This window comes from Vicugna pacos, chromosome X (genome assembly GCF_048564905.1).
Source record: "Vicugna pacos chromosome X, VicPac4, whole genome shotgun sequence".
NCBI lineage: Eukaryota > Metazoa > Chordata > Mammalia > Artiodactyla > Camelidae > Vicugna > Vicugna pacos.
Window position 1 is genome coordinate 29,085,431 of NC_133023.1, and position 24,483 is coordinate 29,109,913.

At 42.2% G+C, this 24,483-nt stretch overlaps 1 protein-coding gene across 1 annotated transcript in view; it reads left to right on the forward strand.

Annotated features, from left to right (window-relative positions):
* The first annotated feature begins 5,409 nt into the window (after positions 1-5,409).
* Positions 5,410-24,483, forward strand: part of SYTL5 (synaptotagmin like 5) — a 215,396-nt gene continuing 196,322 nt past the window's right edge. The window contains exon 1 of the mRNA XM_072956676.1: positions 5,410-5,678. The gene's annotated coding sequence lies outside the window, so the exon portion shown is untranslated. The remainder of the gene's footprint in view (positions 5,679-24,483) is intronic.

The following is a 24,483-nucleotide window of genomic DNA, read 5'->3' on the forward strand; positions in this document are numbered from 1 at the left end:
AGAAATCATTCCAAGATACTCAGAGGGAAGATCTGGAACCATCTTAAGCAGCCCAACTGTCCTTGGTCTCCTGACCACCTTTGGTGTCAAAGTCTAGAGATGGACCAAAAGACAAAAGGAGGCGAGGAAGAGAAAATCCCACCAGCTATCCTAATGTGATACTTCCCAACTCCCAGGGCGCTGTATTCAATGGGCTGGAGATACAAAAACACCCAGCCCTTCGACCCACATAATCCAGCTGCAAGTTCTTACCCTCTTCTGAGCTTACAACCCATTCTCTGTCCCCAGCTCATTTGCCATTTACTTGTTTGCTGCCTCACGTTGCGGGTGTGCTACTCCGTGACTATGATCATGGTATCTCAGTGCCATGTGGCTTCCTCATAATTTTACCTGTCAGACCTTTTCTTTTATGTTGGGTATGGATGAGAAGGGACTATTTCCACAACAAAACAGATTTACAGATTGATAGTTGGCTTGTGACAGTTTAATGCCAAGGTGTTATAGGACTACCTGCCAGTGAAGAGAGAGTCCAGTGGAATCAGATTAATGATTAATTGGGCTTTTCAGATTTAAAGAAAAAATCAAGCAATACATCAAATAGACTTTGTATAATTTACAAGTATTAGTAAGTATGTGGGGGAATACTTACTGCATAATAGTCATTATTTGTTCTCTTAAGCATAACAACTTTGTCCATGGAGATGAGGCTGAATGGTACTGAAACAGGTCCTGCTTTCTAGAAGATAATATTTAGGGAGTTGAACACACACACACACACACAGTGGAGAGGCTTTAACTCCTTTAACTCTTTTATTTATTGCCATATTCCTAATGCCAAGAACAGTCCCTGGCATATAGCAGGCAAATATGAACGCAGATATTTCTTGACTGCCTACTACCAGCCAGATCATGTTCTAGGCACACTAGATGGATACTTATGGATACTCCATTAAGTAAAACAGAAATGCATGTTTTCATGGAGTTTATATGGTACAAGTGGGAGACTGAAACTAAAGAAATAAATGAATACACTATTTAGTATGGCAGATGGGATGAGAACTCTGGGGGGAGAATAAAGCAGGAAAGGGGGATAGGGAGTGCTGGGGTTTGGTGGGAGAGTCACTATTTTAAGTTGGGTAGTCAAGGAAGACCTCAGGGGTGGATGAGTTTTGAAGAGAAACCTAAGGTTGTTGAGAGAGTGAGCAGCCCTGAGGGTATCTCAGGGAAGAGAGTTCTAGGCAGAGGGAACAGTCAGTGTGCCAGCCTTGGATGTGGAGGGAACAGCAAGGAGGCCAGCATGACTAGAGTGGAGTACGCTAGGGAGACGGAGCAAGAGGACAGGTTTAGAGAGAGGGCAGGGGTGAGGTCATGCAGGGACTAAGTGACTATTGTAAGAATCAGGCTTTTACTCTGAGGGAGACAGAGAGGCAATGGGAGGCTTTTGAACAGCTAAATGGCATGTTTGGAATTGCATTTTTTAAAATAAATAAATGACTGAATTATTAATAAATTGTGCAGAATAGACACATTTCATGTTCAGAAAAACTGCAACTAATTTATGCAGATGCCTCACACTCAAGGAGATGGAACATAACTTCCCACCCCTTAAAAGTGTGGGTTGTGACTTTCTTCCAAAGAGTACAGTAGGAAAAGGAAAAACAACAACAACAAAAACCCCCAGTAACTTTAAAGGGGAGAAACCTGCCAAACACTTCCTCAGCCAGGTGACCAAGGTCAACATCAACACTAAGTCATACTGACAGTATATACAGGGGATTTATTATTTTAAAAGTAGATGGATATTATGCATAATATTTTCTTTTTAGATACTTTCTAATTACAGAATAACTATTATTTGTCCCTATATAATTATTTGCTATTCTTAGTAGAAGAATACTCAGAATATGGAATCATTTTTTTAAATCAATATAGATAGCAAGGGTATATACTACCAATATGGAATTGTACTGTTGAAGGATCATTCCAGCTACCATGGGAGAAAAGACTATAGGGGGCAAAGGGCAGAAGCAAGAAGGTCAGTCGGGCTGTTTGTAATAACACAGCAGAGACGATGGTGGCTGGAGAAGGATAGTAGCAGTGCAGGTTGTAAGAAGTGGTCAGATTCGAGATGTATCTTGAAGATAAAATAGGCAGGGTTTGCTAATGGATTGGATGTGGAACATTAGAAAGAGAGAAGTCAAAAATGATCTAATGACTGTAGCTTGTGCATCAATATGGATGGAGATGCCATTCAACAAGATGAGGAAGACCTCAGAATGAGAAGATCTGATGGAAATCTCAAGAGTTGGATTTTGTACAACGTTAAGTTCCAGATTCTTATTAGCCATCCAAGTGAGGATGTTAAGCAGGTGGCTGGATAAGTATCTGGAATTCAGAGGAAATGTTTGGACCACAGCTATAAATCTGGGAGTCATTAAAAATAACTAAAAACTCAAGCCTGGATTAGATCACAGATGCCTGATAAATATTTGACAGGTAATAAATAAATATAAACTCTCTCTTCTGGTAGAACACATTTTCTATAATAATTAGTTTATATGCAATTGAAAATAGGGTAACAATGTTGGTATAATGTGGAAGTTCTGTTGGAGTATAATTATAACCTTCAGCATGAAAGGAAAAAGGACTCCACTTGGCTGCAGCACAGTCAGAAACCTTTTTAGCTTTATTTTAAGAAAATGAAATGTACCAAGGGCTTCCTCCCCAAGGAAGCCTTGCATGGCTCTTGCTCCAGGTAGATTGCACTCCCTCCTGTGTTTACCTTAATGACAGCCTCACTGTCTTAGACCTCCACCTCTGTGTGCCTTGTCTCAGCTCCATCAAGTCCGAATTTCCTTTCTTTTGGTTTCTTGCATTTTTAACATCCTGAGGAAGCCTCTGGCCATACCAAGCTGTGTCTGAGCTGTCCAAGTTATTGCCTGAGATATTCATTTTTCATTTTGTTAAAGCTCTGCTAATAAAGTTGCATAAGTTTTGGGTGATCTGCCTCTAACTCTATTTTTTTTCTAGAAGCCTTTAGCGTGTTATTTTGCAAAATGAGAGATTTTTCAGGGAAATGAATGTGTACATGTAGTGGACATGTTACTTTTGTCCACACCTTTCCTAGCATCTTTTTCTTTAGGAACTGTACCTTCTTCATCAGATAAGGCTATCAACCTATCAATCACATTCTCCTCCAAAATAGACAGACAAGCAGGGATGGGCACATGACCCAGGATAGCCTATCAGAATACACTGCCTACCTGGCCCATGGTGATTGGTTCAGGAAGAGACACATGACTCAAGCAGAGCCAATCCCTGGAGCCCTGCTGGTGCTGTAAGGAAGAACTCTCTCAACTCTGGAACTGTCTTGGACACTATCTGTCTAAAGAATGATATTGTCACAAGAGAAAGGAGGTGCAAATTAAGAATCCAAAGTAAATGATTCATTTCCTGTGTATATCTCCCATTATTATTTTCCTGGAAATCTCCTAGTCTTTCTTTAAGGCTCAATTCAATTGTTATCTTTTGGTGAAATGGTTCATGACTACCCCACCCCCTGAATCTTGTACACACCCCTCTTACAGAATTGCTGCATGACTGTTTATTGTCTACTCCTCCCCTTCCCCCACCCTTTGGTGTATGGCATTCTTGATGGTAGTGGCTTTGCTTTATTCGTCTCTATAAGCGCAGACCCTGACACAATGCCTAGTACATGGTAAATGCATATTACTAAATGTAGCAAATGTGAGTTGAATGAATGGATGAAGATAAGATTCTAGTAATACTTGTGGCTGATCACCTTGCATGAAAAGACACATTGTCTTAGATACACACACACATATTCTAGAGGAATATAGAATTTATGATAGGTAAGAATTTTGATCCAAGTACTAATAGCTTAAACAAAGAAAGCAATTCATTGAGATGAAACTTGAAAATAAGATAGCAAGGGAGAATGCAGAGTAGGGGAGACTTTGAAAGAAGAGAAAAAATAGTTAGAAAAGAAACAGCACCTTATAAACTTGGTAGAGATAGAGAAGCTCAGGGATGATATTATTCAGGAAAGTAGGTATAGATAAGGTAGAAAAGTAAAAGGAAATAGGCAAAGATAGAAAGTATAGAGGTGTTGGTGGAAGGCGAGAGTAGGAAGGTCCTGGATGTTAGACCTTTGAGCTTTCAATAGAAATTTGTTTTCCACTGAGTGTCAGGCTGTTTGCTGGGTTATTGGGATATTGAAATGAATGTCATTGTCTCTGCCCATCATGGGGGAGATCCAGATGGCAGAAAAGCAATGGGATGATGAGAAGGGGTGTGTGTTGAGGGGGATAATGTGGACTTTTCTGAACGGACAGCAACTTTCCATTCTTTACCGGGATTGTAGGTAAAGTATGGCAGCTGAAATGCTGTCCTCAAGTTGGGAAAATGTGACATTCTCTCCCCATTCTTGTCGCTTTCTGAATTCTAGAATCCCTCATGCTTGCCAAGGCTAATGGGATTCTTATTCTACAGGCTCTTCCTCCCAGTTTTGATATGATGGAGTCAGGACTGTGGTCTCATCACCCTTCTCTCCGCAGCAGAACAAGATTACCTCTACCAGAACAATGTCAGGCCCCAAGGCAGCATTCCCAATCTGTATTTGCTGGAGATACTACTTCTACAAGTCCTGGCACTCTGTGGCACCTTGATTGTCCCAGCAAAGCTTGGGTAGGGCCTCGGCTGCTCTTCGCACCCCGAGTCAGGATAGGAGGGTGCCGCCTGGCACCAGCATCCCATCATCCCCACTGCAGTGTTTCAAGACCCTGGAGCATCCGAGAGGGAAGAGGGTCATAGCCACCTCTGTGAGGAAGGGGATTCCAGGCATATGGGAGTAATTTGTGCATTGGCTGTGGTGGGCAGGGGGACCCTGGGCATAGACACCAACTCTGGGAGAGTCTGGGTCTTGCCAAACCCAGCTGGCAGGCGGAAAGTGTGTCAAAGGGGTAGCCCTAGGGGCAACGAGTCCCTGCAAGATAAGGGCCCAAGGAGAGGGGAAAGACCTATGGAAAAGGATACACCTGGGATCTTCAGGCCCCAGCTGCGCCCGTCTCTGGGCTGAGTGGGTTCCGGCGCCACCGCAAGGGGGAGACCGAGGGCGGCAGGGCAGGGGGGCTGTGCAGGGCCGGTGGTGCGCGGCGCCGGCTGGGACAGCCTGAGGGAGGGCCTTAGCAGTGCCGCGTCCGGATGGCACGTGGAAGGTGCACTGAGCTCAGAGGGGCGCCCCGGGGGCAGCGGGTCCGGGGCGGCGAGGAGAGGGGAGACCCGCGACGGAGGCACTCGTCCTGCGGCTGCGGACGGTTGTCTCGAGGGGCGGGCCGTGCCTGGCGCGGCGCGGGCTGGGTGGGCTCTGGCGCCGCCGTCTGGGGGTGTGGGGCAGAGGGCGCTGTGCTTAGGGGCGGCTGGAGACGCCCTCCAGCGCTCCGGCCCGGTACCTGCCGGGGGCGGGCGGCGCAAGGGGCGCGCGGCGCGAGAGGCGGGCGCGGAGCGCGTGAGTCACTCGGCTGGCTCCCCCGGGTTCGGAGCGGGACTTCGCCTCCCGCCTGGGGTCTGCTTTCATCTCCGGCTTCAACGACCCGCGCCAGAACACCGGCGCCTTCCTGGGGCTCGACCAGCCGCCTTTCCGTCTAGGCGAGGGCCAGGTAAGTTTCTCGTCTTTTGATGCTTGGGTGACTCGGGGGAAGGGGAGGGGGTCTCCCAGTCTGTGTCTCGGTCTGCCTTTGCTTCCACCTTTTGGTTATCTCCATTGGAGAGAGAAAGTTAGATTTATAAAACGCAACAGAGAATTTCAAATCCATGTTCAGACCCCAAAAAGCCAAACTCTGGGGCCATATTCTTAATTTCCCCTGTGTCTGCAACTGTCCGGATGCGGCGTTGTACGGGGCTAGCAATGTTAGATTTGTTTCGTGTGTTTTCCTCCTCCCCCACTTTCTTCCTGGGTGATTCTCAGAGGTCGCGAAGCGAGGAGGGTTGGGGGGGGGAGGGGGGTTGAAGTGGGGCAGCAAAGCTAGAAGGCTGAGCTGGATGGAATCCCTTTGCCCGGGCGGTTTCCCATTCTCGGCGAGGTGGCAGATGTTTTACTGTAGCCCGAGTTGGGATCTTGGAACAGCCCTCCCCAGCCCAGGACGTGGCAGAGCTGTAAGGTAACTGCAGTTGCTGCATATCAGTCTCGTCACCATTGACTGAATCAAAATGTTCCGGAGGCACAATTAATGTGACTGCCACGATAATGTTGAAATAATTCACCGAAGGACTCTATGGAATATATATTTTTTGATATATTGTATTCCAGGAAAATTTTAGGAGGCTACTGCTGGTCTTATTTTCTCAATTTTCAAAGATGCTTCAAAACCTGTTATTTCCCTTGAAAGAAAATCAATGAGGACTGTTTCTTATAAGGGTTTAACAATGCAAAGCTACATGTTAGTTTTCCTTTTCCTTTACCAGGGTGTGTGTGTGGGCAGGGGTGCTTCCACTAACTGCTTTTAGAAAAATCAACGCGGGGAGGGGGCTCCCCCCTTTCTCTCCCATTAAGTGCAAGTGTTTCTGTGAATATTGAATAGGTACTAATTATTGTTGTCCTTTTTTTGCTTAAAAGTAGCATAGGAAAGAACCTCCTGGAATGCGTACATGTGTGGCTCATGGTGACGACTAATTGCTTTATCAATACGGTTTGGATTGATGCAATGTTAACAGGTGGTCTTAATTCACAGCACAGGATTTTTCTGTTTTAGACGAACATCCCTGCTGATTGGGAGGAAAGTAGTACTCCCCTCCCCCCACCCCAACCATGTCTTTAATCCTGCTTTGTAGGAAAGAGAAGGATGGTGGGAGCAGTTTTTTTTTTAGCAGTTGATTGGGCCAATGATCATAAATTGCTCTTTCCTGAATTGTCATTTGGTTTATAATCTGTGATTGTAGAAGAGAACCCCCAGCTGCCTTGGAAGAAAATTATTAAAACCTTAGGTGTTTAGTCAGATCACAGAGATAACTTTTTACAGTTAAAAAGCTCTTCCCAGGGAGCCCCCTCTAAACTGAGTTAGGTTTCCCACCTTTTTGATAACATAACTCTTCTCCTGGGCATCTTGTGACTCTTGGTTTGCATGCCAGTCTCTCTCAAGACAGAAAAATTTCTTGGAAGGTGGGGCAATTTGTATTCTTGGAGCCTATTCAGTTAGGTAGGGGTCGGTTGAATGAGTAAATAAATGAATTTGGTGGTTCAGATCAGGCTTACCGTTCCTTGAACACCACACTTGGGCATGTTTTTTTTCTTTTTCACTCCTAGAAGATAATCTTTCTAATTCAGTGATTCTCAAAGTGTGGATCCTCAGACAACACTGTATTCGAAAGGAATGCGAGTTTGACATATATGGAAAACATCTATATATTAACTGTCACACTTCTTTGCTGCAAGTGACAGAAAAGCCAACTAAAAGTGGCTTTAACAAATTAAAGATGGCTGACAGCAGATGATCACTGGAGTCAGTTCAGTGGCCCGGCAATGTTAGGATTCTGGGTCGATGCTTTTACCCTCATGGCTTCAAGATGGCTCTAACAGCTCCAGATGTTATGTCCTTATCCCATGTTCAAAGGCAGGAAACAGAGAGTAGGAAGGAATAGAATAATTTCCCTCATGAAACTTTCTCTTATTAGAGAAGAAATAGCTTTCCCCAAAGTTCCCCAACAGAATCTCCCTTGTATCTCATTGGCCAGAGCTGGGCCACATAACAGTCCTTAGTGGTATGAGAGGCCAGGAAAGTGAGTATTGGGCTTTTTAGCTTCTATAGTGGAAAGGGGGCCAGGGAGAGGGGCATTGGAGGTGGCTTTCGGGAGCTAACCAGCAAGTCTTAAGCTATCATGGAAATGGCCCTGTTTTAACCAGTGATTATATTAATGATTAGTCTCACTAAAACATTAAATATTAATCAATGTAGCAAAAGCACATTAAGAACGGGGATTATTTTCTCCCTAGGGTATGGTATTTTAAGGGTGCTAAATAATCACTTTTGTAGAGTGTGTGATATTTTTGCTATCTGCGGTCTCTAAAAACTATTTCTATATAAAGAAAAAAATGTATATACAGCTTGTATGGTTTCCATTATATGAAGTATGGGTCAGAGCCTCCAGTTCCTGAAACAGAGTAAACAGTAAATAGTTGTGCTGTGAGTAAACTATTGAGTTTGGGAGCTTCACAACTTCACAAGGACAAATGGAAAGGATTTACCAATAAAAAGCTAATTAGTGACTTGGCACCTGTGCCCCAAAAGGCTAGTTTACACAAACTTAAGAGTCTTTAATTTGGATCCTAGGAGCCTGGAGAGCTCCTGGAGGAACACGAAGAACAAGAAGACCATAAAGAGGGAGTGGATACTGACAGTTTAGGTGGATAGATTTTCTTTGGGAGCCTTCTCTGTTCCTCTGCTGTGGAAGATGTACTACCCGAAAAAAAAAAAAACCAAACTTAAGACGATCCCTAGCACACACACAAAAAATTTAAGTTGATGCATGAAAAGAAGAGAACATACATTACTGCCAGCTTGGATTCTTGACTCTTTCCGTGTAGGAATCCTGGTATATTTACAGAAGGACCAGGTTTGAGGACCTGATGATGAGTGCTCAGCTAAGCAAGTACCAAGGGATTGAGGTTGAACAATTGCGAGCCCCTGTGCCTTAGATTTCTCACCAGTCAAAAGAATGAAGTAGACTCTCCGTGGTTTTCAAACTGTGTTGCACTTTAAAAATCACCCAGAGCTTTTTAAAATCCAGATTTCTATACTTCAGTTAAAAAAACTAATAAAATCCAGATTTGTGGGCAGATCCTCAGACTTAATTGGAACCTCTGGGAAGGGGACCCAGGCATCAGGATTTTTAAAATCCCCCAGATGATTCCAGTATGCACCTGACTTCGGGAACTGTTTTAGTTTGCCTGGGCTAACATAACAGAGTACCACAGACTTGGTGAGTTAAAAAATGAATTTATTTTCTCACAGTTCTGGGGAATAGATGTTCAAGACCAAGATGTTGGCAGAGTTGGTGTCTTTTGAGGTCTCTTTCCTTGGCTTGTACATGGCTGCCTTCGCACTGTTTCCACATCTTTTCTCTGCATGTCTCTCTCCGTTCTAATCACTTATAAGGACACAGGTCATTTTAGATTATGGCCCACACCTATGACCTAATTTTGCCATAATTACTTTTAAGGCTCTATCTCCACATACAGTCAAATTCAGAGGTATAGGGGTTAGGACTTCAACATGTGAATTGGGGAGCGGGGCACAATTCAGCCCATAACTGGAGCCGTTGGAGAAGTACAATTGTAGCGCTTCTCAAGCTTTATTGTATATTCAAGTCACCTGAAGATCTTATTGTAATTCAGAATCCAATTGTGTAAATCTGTGTGGGGCCCGAGATGCCGCAGATGTCTAGCAAACTCCAGGAGATGCCAGTGCGGCCGGTCGGTAGATAACACTTGAGGTAGTGTGGTTCTGTCTAGAGCGCTAGTTATGAAGGTCTAGCAGGCATTAGAATCGCCTGGAGAGCGTGTTAAAAACAGATTGCTAGGTCCTGGCCTCAGAATTTCTGATTCTGTAGGTTTGGGGTGGAGCCCAAGAATTTGCATTTCTAACAAGTTCCCAAGTGATGAGCTGCTGGTCTAGGGCTGATACTTTGCAAACCACCTGTCTCTGGCTTTTTGAGATTCCATGGTATTGCGTGAGTCTAGTTCATTACAGACATCATTGTTGGTGAAGTTTATCTGTGATATTTGCTAACCTCATCACTGCTAGCGTTGCACCTTTTGTTTTGCCAAGCCTAATTACATTTTCTGCTCATAAAATAAAGGATGAAGAAATGGGAGAAAATGCTACATTGAGGTCTCTTTTAATCTCTTATGCAAATGTAGGTGAATGAGTATGGAGGCTCTACATCAGCCCATTTATCTCTGTTTCTTCTCTAATCACAGAGCTGAATTGCAGCTCGCCCTTACAGCAGCTCAAAGATGATTTTCTGAGACGGCTTGCTTCTCACGTGGGATTTTTGGGGAAGGATTAACTATTCTAGAGATTGTACAGTCTCGCAGGGCACTGCGAATTTCTCCAGCACATTAATTTTAAATTCTAATTTAATCATAGTTTTATTAGTGAGACCAATAGTGAGCTACATCAAACAATATCCCCCTCTCCGAAATAATTGGAGGTTGGAAGAACAATTTGCCTGCTCTTTGAGAGTTAAATTAGTAAAATTCAAGTTCTGTGAATGTTATTCACCTGCGTTTGTAATACAAGGGACTGTATGTATATGTGAGACTAAATGGTTTAAAAAAATCCAGAATTTACACTAGTGACCTGGGTGTAATTTCAAGAGTATGATTGTATTTTATAAAGTAGAAACCTCTCAAAAAAATGGCTATATATATGTATATATAAACACATATATATATTTTTTGGTGTGCTGGTCACTGTACCTATAGTATCTCACTTAACCTTTATACCCTGTAATATATCAGATATATGTGTGTCAGTTATCTACTGCCATAATAATGTTGCATAACAAGCAATCACAAAAATCTCAGTAGAACATGACAGTAAGCATATATTGCTCATGTGTCTAGGTCACCTGGGTGCTAGCTAGACTGTTTTGCTGATCTTGGCTGGAATTATTCCCATGTCTTGGGCTTACCTGGATACTGGCTGATCTAGGCTAACCTTGTTCAGAGTAACTGATGTGCCTGGGCTCTGTTTCACGTTTCCCATCCTCCGGCAGGCTACCCACTCATGTCCTCAAGGCAGCAGCGGAGGTACAAGAAAGAACACGTGGAAATCCACAGGCCTCTTGAGGCCTAGACTCATAATTGGCAAATCGTCACTTCCACCTTATTCTGTTGGCCAAAGCAGTCCACAGGGTCATGCTCAGAATCAGAGTGGGAGGGCCCTACGAAGTGATATGACAAAAGGCATGGTGTAGGGAGGGGTCAAGAATAGGGGCTGGGTTTGCAATCAGTTACAGGGAGGAAAAATTCAGAGACATTAAATTACTTGTTCAGATCACATTACTTATAAGAGGTGAAGCCAAGACTCAAAAATAACTTTGATGCCAAAGCTTAACACTCTTTCCTTTATATGACATCGCTCTTCTACTTTTTATTGTACCCTGTTTAGAGAAAAACTGTATCAAGAGAAGGTGTATGTTCAGCCTGTAAGATAAAGAATTATCTTTGTACATTAAGTTACAAGTGAGATTTTATTTTACTTTATTGTTTACAAGTGAAATTTTAATACACATAGGTCTATATACATATTTTTCTATTTGCTCAACTTAAAGCATTTTATGTTTTTAATTATTATTAGTGTTCTCTTATCTCTCTATATGAAGCAAGTAAAATATTTCTATTTTAAACTTAAAAATGCATTCAATTTGTAATCCAAGGAATCTTTTAAACGAAGATAAAAGCAGATTGCTTGCTGCCCCATTTACTCTGGGGCTGTTCTCTAAAGAATGGGGCTTGCTAAAGCATTTCCCTTACTTATGACATTTCCAAAGTTACACCAGGTGAACCGGGCCTCTATTCAGAATGAATTTGCTGATGCCATAAGTGTTTTGAGTTTACCCTCCACGTTTTCACACATTTTCCACATCCCTGGCGAGTTTTGCCAGCAATTGGTAAAAACTCCCAGCACTGTCCCGGGGAAGAGGTTACCTGTGATGTTTCCAGCCTGATCATCTGACCCGCTAGGTTAGATCAGCTCAGTTGTGGGGATGGATGCAGTTGACTGTCAAAGCCTAATGCCATTAAACGTTTGAATTGCAGAACGAATTCTGTTTCTCCTGATCTCATGGTCAGCAATCAGCCTTATGATTCTCCATGTTCATTGCCTTCAGGGAGAGAATAACCTGGCCAGGCTGTCTGGTCTGCCTGAAAGTTCTATTTCTCATTGTAAATTACTAAGCCGCCACTCTGGCTTTAAACACTTATGAGTGTTGGGAAGTGAGTCAGCATCCAGCACCTTGAAGCCTGATAAATGCAGAGACACTGATAAGATCAGTTATCCGAGCTCGTGCTGTTCACTGCCAGGCCTGATGCTGATGATTCACCAAAGTGAATTAATACCAGCGAGCGTTTATTAATCATTTTCTGCACACCAGGAACTGTGCAGTTCTGTTTCCATGATCTCATTTAGTCCTCAACAACTTTGTGAGGTAGTACTTTTATTTCCATTTTACAAATAGGAAGACTGAAGTACAGATGGAAAAACTTGCCCCAAATCAAATGGCTGCTTTGGCAGAGCCCCCTGGTTGCCACCCAGTATCCTTTCTCACCTTCTCCCTTAGTGACAGAATCCAGTTTTATTCCTGGTGGCGATGCCTCCACCGAACAGCCTCTGTTACCCAGCATCTCTTGTACCACGGTTTGATCCTGTGACTGAATTGTGCCAGTGAGCTGGAATTGTGTTGTGTGGGATTTCTAGGAAGCCTGCCTAAAGAGAGTTGGCTTGTCTGGAAGGAGGGCCCTTTTCTTCTTCCCGTTCCTCTAGCTGCTAGCCTGGATGCGGGCATGATAGTGAGAGCCATCTTGGGCCATGGAGTGATCTCTTGGATGTACGTTAGCACTGAGGTTGTTAGAACAGAAAAGTGGAAGAAGGAATCTGGGCTTGTGATGGTCCCATGCAGCCACTGCTTTCCGGACATATTAATGTTTTAATGTTCTCTTAGCAGAGAAGAAAGGCAGTGATGGCTATTGGGGAGGCAGTGGAGAGTGTTTACAAGCTATGTGCCAAATCCCTAATATTTGAGCTGTGATAGACACAAGTCTTCACGTTCTACCTCAGCCACTTACTGTATGTATTGGGCACATCTTGTGTCCTGCTGTACATCCGTTCTGCCCATCTTTTAGTCAAGTCATTGATCCAGTAACCAGTTTCATGAGGTGTAACCAGATAGGACCTTGCCTTAGCCTCACAGTGACTATTTCACCTTCCACCCCAGGACTTCTTTGATATTTCAACACAGAGGCCTGTTGGAACTGCCTAGCACCCACTTGTGTATTATGGAATGTGAGGATGTTAAAGGCCCAAGAGTCAATCCTTGACTAATGTGGGTTGGGAGCCAAAGATAAATGCTCCCTTCTCCCATCCTTGAACAGATAATTCGGAACTGCATTTTAGTATTTGCCTCTAAGAGGTTCTCAGGGGATCTAAGCAAGATCAATTGCCTACAGTTGTGGCCAACTCAAAAATATACTTCTGTATTGATTTTGTCTCTTTTCTGGTTCCCTTTCCCAAATTCCCAAATTCTATTTTCTGAAATCAATTCTCCAAATAAATTATTTGAACGCAAACCCTGGCCTCAGGCTCTCTGTTTCAGAGAGAGCTCAGGTTAAGGCATTATATAACCTTGAATTAAGCTGTACTGAAAAAACTTTGGCACTTGCTGACACTTTTATGCCCCTTATATGACGAAGCAGTGTACTATCTTTAGTGTACAAAGATGAGAATACATTATGAAATCTGATAGCATCAAGTATTGGTGTGTACACGAATCAGTAGGAATTGACATACCTTGTTGATGGGAGTGCAAATTTGGGAGAATCATTTTGGAAAATAAAAGTTGGCACTATCTTGTGAGGTTGAACACACATATACTCTATGACCCAGCAGTTTTATTTTTAGGTATAACCCCCAGAGAAATTCTTCTGTATGTCAACCAGGGCCTCTCCTTTGGAATGTCCTTAGCAACGTGGTTTATAATATGGAAGTACTAGAATAACCTAATTGTTCACTGATGGGAAAAGAGACGAGTTTAGAATTTTGATATAATTTCACCATAGAATAAAAGTGAATGGACCACTGTTACATGCGAGAACATAGATGCATATTAGAAACAAAACGTTGAATGAAAAACTAAGTTACCAAAGACTTCATACAGTTGGGCATAATTTTTATAAAGTGCAAAAACAGTATTAAACTGTACCTTGGAAGGAATCATACAAACATGATAGACTATAAAGGAAGGTAAATCCCATATTCTAAGCTAGTGCTTTCCTCTGATGGGGAGACAGGGATGGGCTAAGGTAGGAACATGCAGTGGAGGCACTGGCATTAGTGATGTTCTGGGTGTTGACAGTTCACTGAGGCTCTGTTATCATGCCTTATACTTTATGTAAAAGTGATGTTGATTATTTTGTATATATACAGATATCGTTTAATAATTTTTGGAAAACGAAACTACCGCCAACAAAGATGCTGTGCTCACAAAGCATGGCCTTGGTGAAAGTCTACTCCAGTCCTCACTCTGAGCTAATGGCTCTCAGACTCAATATTCTTCATCATGTGATGTATTTTTTCCCTTTGTGTTCCCAAGTATATTGTATAATTAGAACGACAGGGCACAAGATTCCTCTTCCTTATGGCCCTTGGGGGTTACGTCCTCTATTATATTTAGAAGAGAACAGTTTGTTGTGTCCTTTGCTCCTGAGTCCACTTGCCTCTGGTTCCTACGTGTCCTGAGGCTCTTCACTGTTCTCTGCTGTACGGCACCCAGCTTTCATTTTACTGCTGCTCTCAGCAGTGCACTCATGGGCTACAATCTCCTTTGTTTCTGTGAGGGGTGTGTGTGTGTGTTGGGAGGTAGTATAATGGTGAGGAGTGGTGACGCTCTTAATGTGACATTTCTCTCTATAGTTTCAGACCTACTCCTTGCTTTCTTTGGCAGTGGTACCATACAAAGCTGTAAGGTTGTACCAGATTTTAAACTTGAGGCCAGGGTTTATAACTTTTAGAATATTTTTGTGCCATGGAGCTTTTGATGAAGCCAGTGGCCTCCTTATCAGAATATTGATTTAAATTCATAAAATCAAACACATTGGATTACAAAGGAAACAAACTATTAAAATATACTTATCAGAATATTAAAAAAGATTGTGATATAATAACATATGTACTTATTTATTAACTTACCAGACAACAAGATCTAGTGGTGGGTCTAACGACTGCCCAAATTTTAAAGGAGTAATGAGCATAAAGGATATTTCACAGTATCTGCAGTAACTTAACTGTAAGGTGACATGCAAAAGATCTGTGATTTCTATTGGTGACAAAGTCACAGGTGTTCATTCCTATTGTGGTTTGTTGCTGACACCCATATTTGAAGGAAATACTAAATTTTACATAGAGATTAGTGAACATAAGGATGTAATTTTTTTCCCATCCAAGTTCACGAACCCTCTAAATTCTATCCATATACCCTTGGGGGACCATAGACCGCAGGATGAGAGATTTGCTGTAAGCAAAATAAAGGAAATTACCACCGATGAAGGAATAATTTAAATTGAATACCCAATATTATCTAAACCACTGTCCGCAAGAAAAGCACTTAACTCCAGCCCTTCATGCTCCAGCCCACAAGTGCATCCCAAGTCCCGTTGGAATCTTACAGACCTTCTTTTTGAGAGGACCTTACTCTTCAATGCCCTGCAGACGGGTCTCCATACTTCCTTTAGAAAGTCCTGCCTCTTCCTCAGAGGAGTTGGTCTTAGCTTGGGATTCATCCGTCTCCCTTCTCCACTCTGTTTTCCCCACTAAGGATTGCCCACCTTCGCATCCCTCTGTAGTGACTCCCCCACAACAGTGAAGGGTGGGCTTTGGCTCCCTGAGTCTCTTCTCCTTCCAGGCCTTTCCACTCTGGTGAGTTGTAGTGAGCAGGACACCCACACCCATCCTGACTCGCCAGGAAACACACTTATTCTCAGTGACAACTCAGTCTTAAAACAGAAGGAAAAAGAGACATTTCTCTGACTGCCCATTAATTAAAAGGCTGCGCAAGTGTATAGTGGAGCCTGTACTGTACAATTATTATGCAGATCGAGGAGAGTTCCTTACTCATCCCTCCGCTCCTCTCAAACAGGCTCATTACTGAGCCATAGACCTTTTAATGTCTGTTTGCTGAACTTCACAAACACCTGGCTCTGGTTGAAAATTTCTGTTTGAGCCTGATTGGATACTTTGATAGTGTCTTTGGTATCCCCCACCATGCCTACTAATTGACTGATTCGTTGACTGATTTGATATTTTAACAATTTTGTCAGAATCTGTAATGATTTTTAATAGACATTATTTTGGGGGACAGTTTTGCTTTACAGGAAAATTGTAAAGCTAGTACAGAGTTCCCATACACTTAGACCCAGTTTCTCCTATTACTACTGTCTTATATCAGTATGGTCTATTTGTTACAGTTAATGAACCAGTATTGATATGTTGTCATTAACTAAAGGATGTACTTTATTTGGATTTCCTTAATTTTTGCATAGTGTCCTTTTCTTGTTCGAGGATTCCATCCAGGATCCCATCCAGGATCCCATGTTCCATTTAGTCATTATGTCTCCTTAGTCTCCTCTGGACTGTGACAGTTTCTGCGACCTCTTGATTATGATGGTCTTAACAGTTTTGAGGAGTACTGATCAGGTGTTTAATTGGATGTTCCTCAACTGGGATTTGTCTGATGTCTTTCTCATGAATAGACTGGGGTTATGTGTTTTGGAGATGAAGGCTGTAAAGGTTGGGCACTTTCTCACCACATCATATCAAGAGTGTATACTGTCAACATGGTGTACCACTGTTGATATTGACCTTGATCGCCAGCCTGAGATAGCGTTTGTCAGGTTTCTCCACTGTAAAGTTACTTTTTTCCCCTTTTACTGTACTGTCTTCCTAGAAAAGAAGTCACTATGTGCAGCCCATGCTTAAGATAACGGGGGGTTCTGCTCCATCTCCTTGAGGGTGAGGCATCTATATAAGTTATTCAGAATTCTTCTGCATGGGAAAATTCTCTCTTCTCTCCCATTTATTTACTTATTCAGTCATTTATTTAGATCAGTGTGGACTCAGGGTAATGAATTTTTACTCAAATAATCCCAATCTTATTTGTGGCCAGTAGCATGAATGTTTGTACCTAACTAGGGCTAGCCCAATGGTTTCTAAGCCCCCAAAAGGATAAAACCAATGGTTACACATGGATTTTGTCTCACTATTTGTCCGTCTTTCCATTTTTTGGTCAAATTTTTGGTTTAATTTCTTTCTTTTTTTATAATTTTTTTCCAGTTTTATTATGTAGAATTACTATAGTTTGACTGCACATACACATATTGCATGTAAATACATATAAACAGTATACTGCACTTTTTTTAGTTTTCATATATGTACATATTTATTGTTTCTAAGAACAGATTAGATCTTTAGTTTTTTACACTTACATAGTTATCAAAGGAATAAAGCTAACTACAAAATAAACAACAGAATGTGGTAATCCAATCATAAAGGACAGTCAGATGTGCTTACACATATTCAAGAAATCAAAATAATAATTAGTTCATTTGTGTCATTATTGTTATTTTTTAGATTCCTCATATAAATGATGTCATATGGCATTTTTCTTTCTCTTTCTGGCTCACTTCACTTAGAATGACAATCTTCAGGTCCATCCATATTGCTGCAAATAGCATTATTTTATTTTTTATGGCTGAGTAGTATTCCATTGTACATATGTACCACATCTTTATCCAGTCATCTGTTGATAGACATTTGGGTTGTTTCCATGTCTTGGCTATCGTAAATAGTGCTGCTATGAACATTGGGGTGCATATGTCTTTTTGTATTTTATTTTTCTCTGAATATATGCCCAGGAGTGGGATTGCTGGATCATGTGGTAAATCTATTTTCAGTTTTTTAAGGAACCTCCATACTGTCTTCCATAGTGGCTGTACCAGTCTACATTCCCACCAGCAGTGTAGGAGGGTCCCCTTTTCTCCACACCCTCTCCAGCATCTGTCATTTGTAGACTTTTCAATGATGGCCATTCTGGCTGGTGTGAAAAATTTTTGGTTTAATTTCTAACCAAAAGAATAATTCAAGAACATGGTAAAAAAAAATTAAACCATCAAAGAGCACACAGTGAAAACCGGGACTACTTTCCATCCCATATCCTTGTATTTTTCTCAGAGGCATCTCCTGTTAACGGTTACTAGTATTTTCCCAGAGATTTTCAATGCATATTTTAGCATATATCTATGATTTAGCTTCTTTAGACTCTAAGGCAGTGGGTCAGGAGAGGGGGATAGCAGGATAATGAAAGAGGAAATAAGAAAGGGGAGGGCAGGAGCAGACCAAAGGCAGTTAGGTCAGTTGTAGAAGTCTTAATCATTGTATTTGCTTGGAAAACAATTCATTTTTCTAAGAATTTTTTTTTCTGATGTAGTTTTGCTCCATTTGTGCGTTTTAACCCCTGATTATCAAAGCATTATGGCTCTATCGGTTGTTTCTTAGTTGAAAACCATCAAGTCCTCTCTGCTGAGTTTAAGCAGAAGAATTTATTTGAAGGTATTAGGTGGTATGGTGTTTCTGGCCCCAGTTCTCCCCACCTCTACCCATGCCTTTTGGACGTGTGACTTTGTAGCTCTTCTCACTAAAGGAGATGCTTCTGTATCCCTTGATTCTGACCAATGAAATGTTAGTAGGTATGATGCATGTAGAGGCTTGAAAGAAACATTTGCACATTTATACTTTGGGTTTTGCTCCTCGGCCTTGGCATGTCAAGTTTTGCCTCATGGAGGACAAGAGACATGTGATGCACAGCCGGGTCACTCCAGTTGTTTCAGAGCTATCCTAGATTGGATCTAACCAGTTGACCCCAGACATATGGGTGAGCTGAAGTGCAACTGACCACAGGATACATAAGCAAGCCCAGTCCAGCCCATCTAAACCCTGCAGATTCATGAGCTAAATAAATGCTTATTTTTGTATGTCACTAAAAATTTTTGCATTGTTATACAGCATTATTGTGGCAATAAATAACTGATACAGTAGTTGATAGAATCCCTAGGAGGGCCAGAGAACCTGGTTGAGATGTTACTGTTGGCCAGAAGGACAGCCAACTACACCCAGAACGTTTCTAGCAGGAACTTCTACTGCCTTGTAGCATTCAGCACCTGTGATGCTGGAGAATAGAAAGAGCCTTCACCAGTGTTCTTCGGAGGAACCAAAGGCCTCCAACCTGTTGCTTTCAAGAATCACTGCTATCCCTCATCAGTTTTACTTCCTCATTCCAGTCCTCCTGTGGACTCATATCTGACTGGTAGAATCTAAATCACACGTGGAACCTTAGCTGCAATGGAGTCTGGAAAATGTGTTTTTTTAGTTTTCTAGCTTCTGCAGTGCAAGAATACATGCTAGAAGGGATTTGGAATAAACGTGAATGAGTCATTCCAGCATCTGCCACAGAGGTATAGAGAAAAGAACTCCACATCCTGATCCCCTGATTGTCTGCGGTCTCTGCATGGGGACAGTCAAGGTTTGACACTCCCAGGACTTGAAATCCTGAGAGGAAGAGCCCTGGACCCTCTAATTGCTCTACACCGGACTTGCTATGGTAGTCTTAGCTCCAAGAAAGCCGTTTGGTTCTGATCGTTTTGACTGAACGCATTCTCTGCCTTTTCATACTTTGGCATCTGGCAGAGGGAGCAGCATGTGAATAATTGCAGGTGAAATAACACTTTAATTACATTGGACACTGTACACAAGGAGTTTGACCTCAGTCACTTTCCCTGTAGTAAGTGAAAAGTCACAAGCAAAGGCATATAGGAAAGCATAGTGGGGAGGGCATAGCTCAGTGGTAGAGCACGAGCTTAGCATGCATGAGGTGCTGGGTTCAATCCCCAGTACCTCCATTAAAAAAATTATAAAAATAAATAAACCTCATTAACCACCCCCTCCCCCCGAAAAGAAAAGCGTATTCGTGCTCTCATGTGGAGAAGATGTAAAGGAAGAAATTCATCCCTGTCTCTCTGCATACCCTGTATGCATATGCCAATTCCTTTGACCTAAGTATCACAAATACCTCGAGGGTGACAGTGCTGGGCTGATGGCGTTTAAGCTCACCCTGGCCCTCCAGCCTCACTCCTACCACAAGCTAGAATGGCCCTTTGAAGTGTGTGGTCTGGGTCACCAGGCACTAACTGACTGATAGAAGACATTTCCACTAAATGGAAAGGCTTTTGGTGTAGGTGTATTTATTTGTAGAGTGCCACTTGTGAGATTGGCCACACGAAACCTTTGTTTGTTCTCTTTTTTTTCCTCTGAAGACCTTGTTCCAACTAAATATTTGCTGAAACATTTTGGTGACCTTTTTGTGTTTTAATTTAATAGGCAAAACCATGCTGTTGCTAACAGTACAAATACTGAAAAATAGTGCATTTGTGCAGTATTTTAAGGGGGACATTTTAGTACATCTGGGTGAAAAGTGAAGAAGTTAGCTGCAGAGCCAGTACCTGGATCCTTGACTGATTACCAATAAAAGTAGGAGTAAAGCCATTGGAATATATATATGCTTCAGAAGAGCATATAGTCTATAAAAATTCCCAACTATGGCGACATAACCAGGACATTTCCTTTGGGGATCAAAATATATTGTGGTCTTGCCAAGATGCTACTTGGCCCACATAACTTTGTACATTCAGTCATTTAGTTTAATATCCCTTGGGTATTGTTGGAGAACCTAAGTATGGAATAATGATCTACTCAGCTAACTAGGAGTTTGTGGTGGGCACTGATTGTTATTTTTTGAAGTAAATTTCCTTGTGTGTTACCAAAACTATTTGTGACAAGGTCTGAAACTTCTGTTCACAAAGGTACCAGACTTGAATCAAGGCTTAGGCCAGAAAAAAGCTACCCCTACAGTCTGGCCCTACGTACAGCACTCACTGGGTCTCCCGCTGCTCCCCTCCCTATGGAATCTTCTCCCCCAGCCAACTGGTATAATCGCTCACTGATGATACAGTCCTGTCTTTGCCTCTATCTTTTGACCTGCCTAGAGGACCTCCCTGGCCCTCTCTGTGCATCTGTGATCTACTGTATAAGGCCTGGCCTCGGTTAGAGCAAGGTGAAGCTCAGCTGTGAATCCAGAATTCTCCTGGTTTGCTCAGTCCTTGCCCACCACTCCTGCCTCTGAACTTCTAACACATCTATACTTTTGGCCTCTAGTCTAAGCCTTCTTGCCTCCAAGATGTCTACTCACAGCTAAAATGTTAGCCTCTAGAGGGTACAAATGGACTGGCTTGTAATTCTGTGTATCCTCTGCCCCTACCTTAGTGCCATACAGATGCAGTCAGTCCTCAGTTGAGGGGATGTGATGCCTGGAACCCACAGCACACAGCTGCAGAGTTTGGGTAACAAAATTCCTTGCATTTCCCTAGAACTTTCTGCACTGGCATTTCCGACTTCTGACTGAACTCTCTTTTAAAAAAGGCTCACATGATTCCTGTATTGCTTCTCTCCAGTAATGGAGGGGAAAGGTCTTTGTCTCCCTGGTCTTCTGTCCCAAATACCTCTTTATGTTTTATGTGTATGGGGTACCAAAGGAGTGAGGCCTTCCGCCTGTGGGCTTGGCTGATTATCTCATTTAATCTTCACAACAGCCATTAATATCCCTGTTTGGAGGTGAGGAAACTGAGGCACGGAGAAGTTCAAGTAACCTAAATTCACAAGTGATATAAGTGGAGGAGGCAGGATTCACACCAGGACTTTCTGGCTCCCAGGTCTGCACTGTTAACGTCTCCACCTCACTGCCTTTCCTGATGCCCGCTTGGTGTCCATTACATGACCTGTAAACCCCAGAGTTTCCTGAGTTAGAAAGTTTAAGCAGATGAAAAGGATTGCTAATCCAGAAACACCTTCTGTTTTTCTCACTGTGAGACTAAGAGTCCCAGAGCATCCTCTTGGTGGAAGAATTAAATGGGAGGAATTTAAGCATGATACTCCTCTAAGGCCACAAGATACAGAACTTCAGAAACATCCCTGTCTTTGGGATGAAATCTGGTCTGTAAGTAAAGGCAGAGCCAGGATGTGAATCCACAGCAAGTAGAGGTTGGAATTCTGCTGTTGTCATTTATTGCTTAGAACGTGAGCGTGTTACTTTACCTCTTACCTGGCATTTAGTAAATACTGAGTAAATGTTAGCTATTATTTCTATACCACAGTGTTTCCTTAGCTCTTTCTCCTCCCTTATGACAAAGCACAGTGTAACTAGCTTTTATGTCGGTTGGAAAGCTGCCTGCCTCCACCTCATTGAATTCAATAAACATGTTTGTAAATAAGAGAAGGAACAGTGATGATGGAAAAATGGATACCCAAGAAGCCTACATGGTCAGGGTGACTTTGTTTCTTTTGTTAACATAATGACAAGTTGGAAGGAAGAGGAGTGAGTCATGCTGACAATGAAGTGCTACCAGTTTAGGATTTGTTTTAATTTATTATTTTATGACTGTTGCTTGTTTCCTGTTGCTATTCATTTCTTATCCATTGGGGGGACAACAATCCTTTTGTGGCTTTGTGAGTTTCATAGCTGAGACATCCACTTCAAAACACATTAGCCAAATCTTTCCTCTTCCCCACCACCTCATCAGTCATCTCAGACACCAAAAATGAAATTTCCAAAATTGTTCAGAAGTATTGGATGTGCAAAAATGTTGGCATGGGCTTTCTCTTTGGGGATTAGTTCCTGGGAAGGTTCAACATGGGGTTATTACAGGGAGGGTGAATGTTAGGGATGTTTGTGGCATTGTCACTTCCCTTCTCTTAAAGTGATGTTGGGTGGACAGCCTCTGAGATAAAGGACTTAGCAGCTGATGACCCATTTTACAGGGGAGAGTTTGAAGTGATAACATAGTAAATATTAGCCTAGAGAAAGTGTGGATATACTTTATGGAGTGTTTGAATACAAATTATTTTTTTCCACTTTGTGCTGTGCCTTACCTGGGACTACTGAATGCATTTTCCATCTGTACACATTTGTTCTTACATCATGTGTCTTCTTGCAACACATTTTTTCATCCTTGGAAACAAAGGCACCTCTTCTGTGATGTAATTCAAATGTGTCTAAATTCTTCAGTCCTCAGAGATGGGTGGAGGCATGGCATTGTCTCTCCCTTTAAGAAGCCAGGAACGTGGTAATTTGGGATGCTGGGAGTCAGCTTCCTCCCCGGTATGCTCAAGGAGCCCTGAGTGTTATTACAAGTATCACACGTTTGTCCTGGTTGTCTCTTGTCCCCTCACTTAGCTCATCACACATATCAGCTTTTCTCCCAGTCATCTCTCCTGCCTAGTAACCAGGGCTCCATGCTACTGCCTCTCTCTGAACCATCCCATCCCCACACTGTGAACAGGGGCCTATTTCTCAAAACCCTGCTCACAGGAAACTGTCTCATTTAAGGCTTGGAGGTAATATCAGGGGAGTCTAGTGCAGAAAGGAAATTTTAAACTGGATATCAGCTCTATTGGGCTTTTGGTCCATTGACCTCACCCCTTCATTCTTACCTCCTGGCCTGCACCTGTGTTGCAGAGGCCCCCCTCTGCTCCCTCTGGAAGAGTCATCATTTTCATGTCCTCAACCCTTTCTTCTCCCTCATGCCAGAAGAACTAAAGTCCTTTACAATCATGATCAGCTTTACTGGATGGATCCTGGGGGTCGTAAAAACACTGTTGAACATCATTCTACAGAATCCATTGCTTCTCACTTCAGAAGCATCAGTTCCTGGTTTTCTCCCACCAGTCTTCACACTCTTCCACTGCTTGGCTACAAACTCTCCCCAAAGTAGTGTCTTCAAGAAGGAAAGAAACACTTTTGGGGTTCTACTCAGAAGAGTATGACTACAGGTTCAAACATGGCATTTTCTTTGCCCCTTTGTCCAGTAGTTTACAAAAGGTGAATATGACTATAGAATCTGGAAAAAAGGTAAACTTAAAATATAAAAAAAAACTCACTGTGTACCTTCTCAAGAACACCTGAGGCATAACTCCAAAGTTCTAATCTCCCCAGATTTCGTAGAACTCATATGCCTAGCAGTAGGTGGGGTTCTCTGTGTTCCAAGAAACAAAACGAAACCCATCACCAGCATCAATCAAGACTTTGCTTCAAAGAACACTGAAGCCCACTTAGTCAGTACTGTGAATTTCACGTACACATCCCAGTTCTGATCTTTTTTAAGTGCTTCTGGCCTAGCTCTTTATTAATTTCCTTGGTGGAAGCAAGTGATGTTCTTAGTTACTGTGTGGATTTTTTTCTAATATGTAGTTTGAAAAACATCATCATTATCTGAAGAGAGACTTAATATTTAGTGATGTAATTCAAAGTTTTTAGGTTGATTTCATTCAGTCCAGTTTTTAGATGTGTGTTTAATAGATTCCTGCTAAGGATCAGACACTACCAGACACCAAAGATGTTTCAGACCCAGATCTCATTCCCAAAAAGCTTACCTTACCTCTGGGGAGAATTGACATACAGTACAAAATACATACAAGGTAAAAAGTTGTGAGTGCCCTTAGAGAGATATAGATCAAAAGTCTATTTACATCACTTAATATTCAAGATCGCTATGATTCCTCTGATGGGCACTTTCTTGTAGTTTCCTAG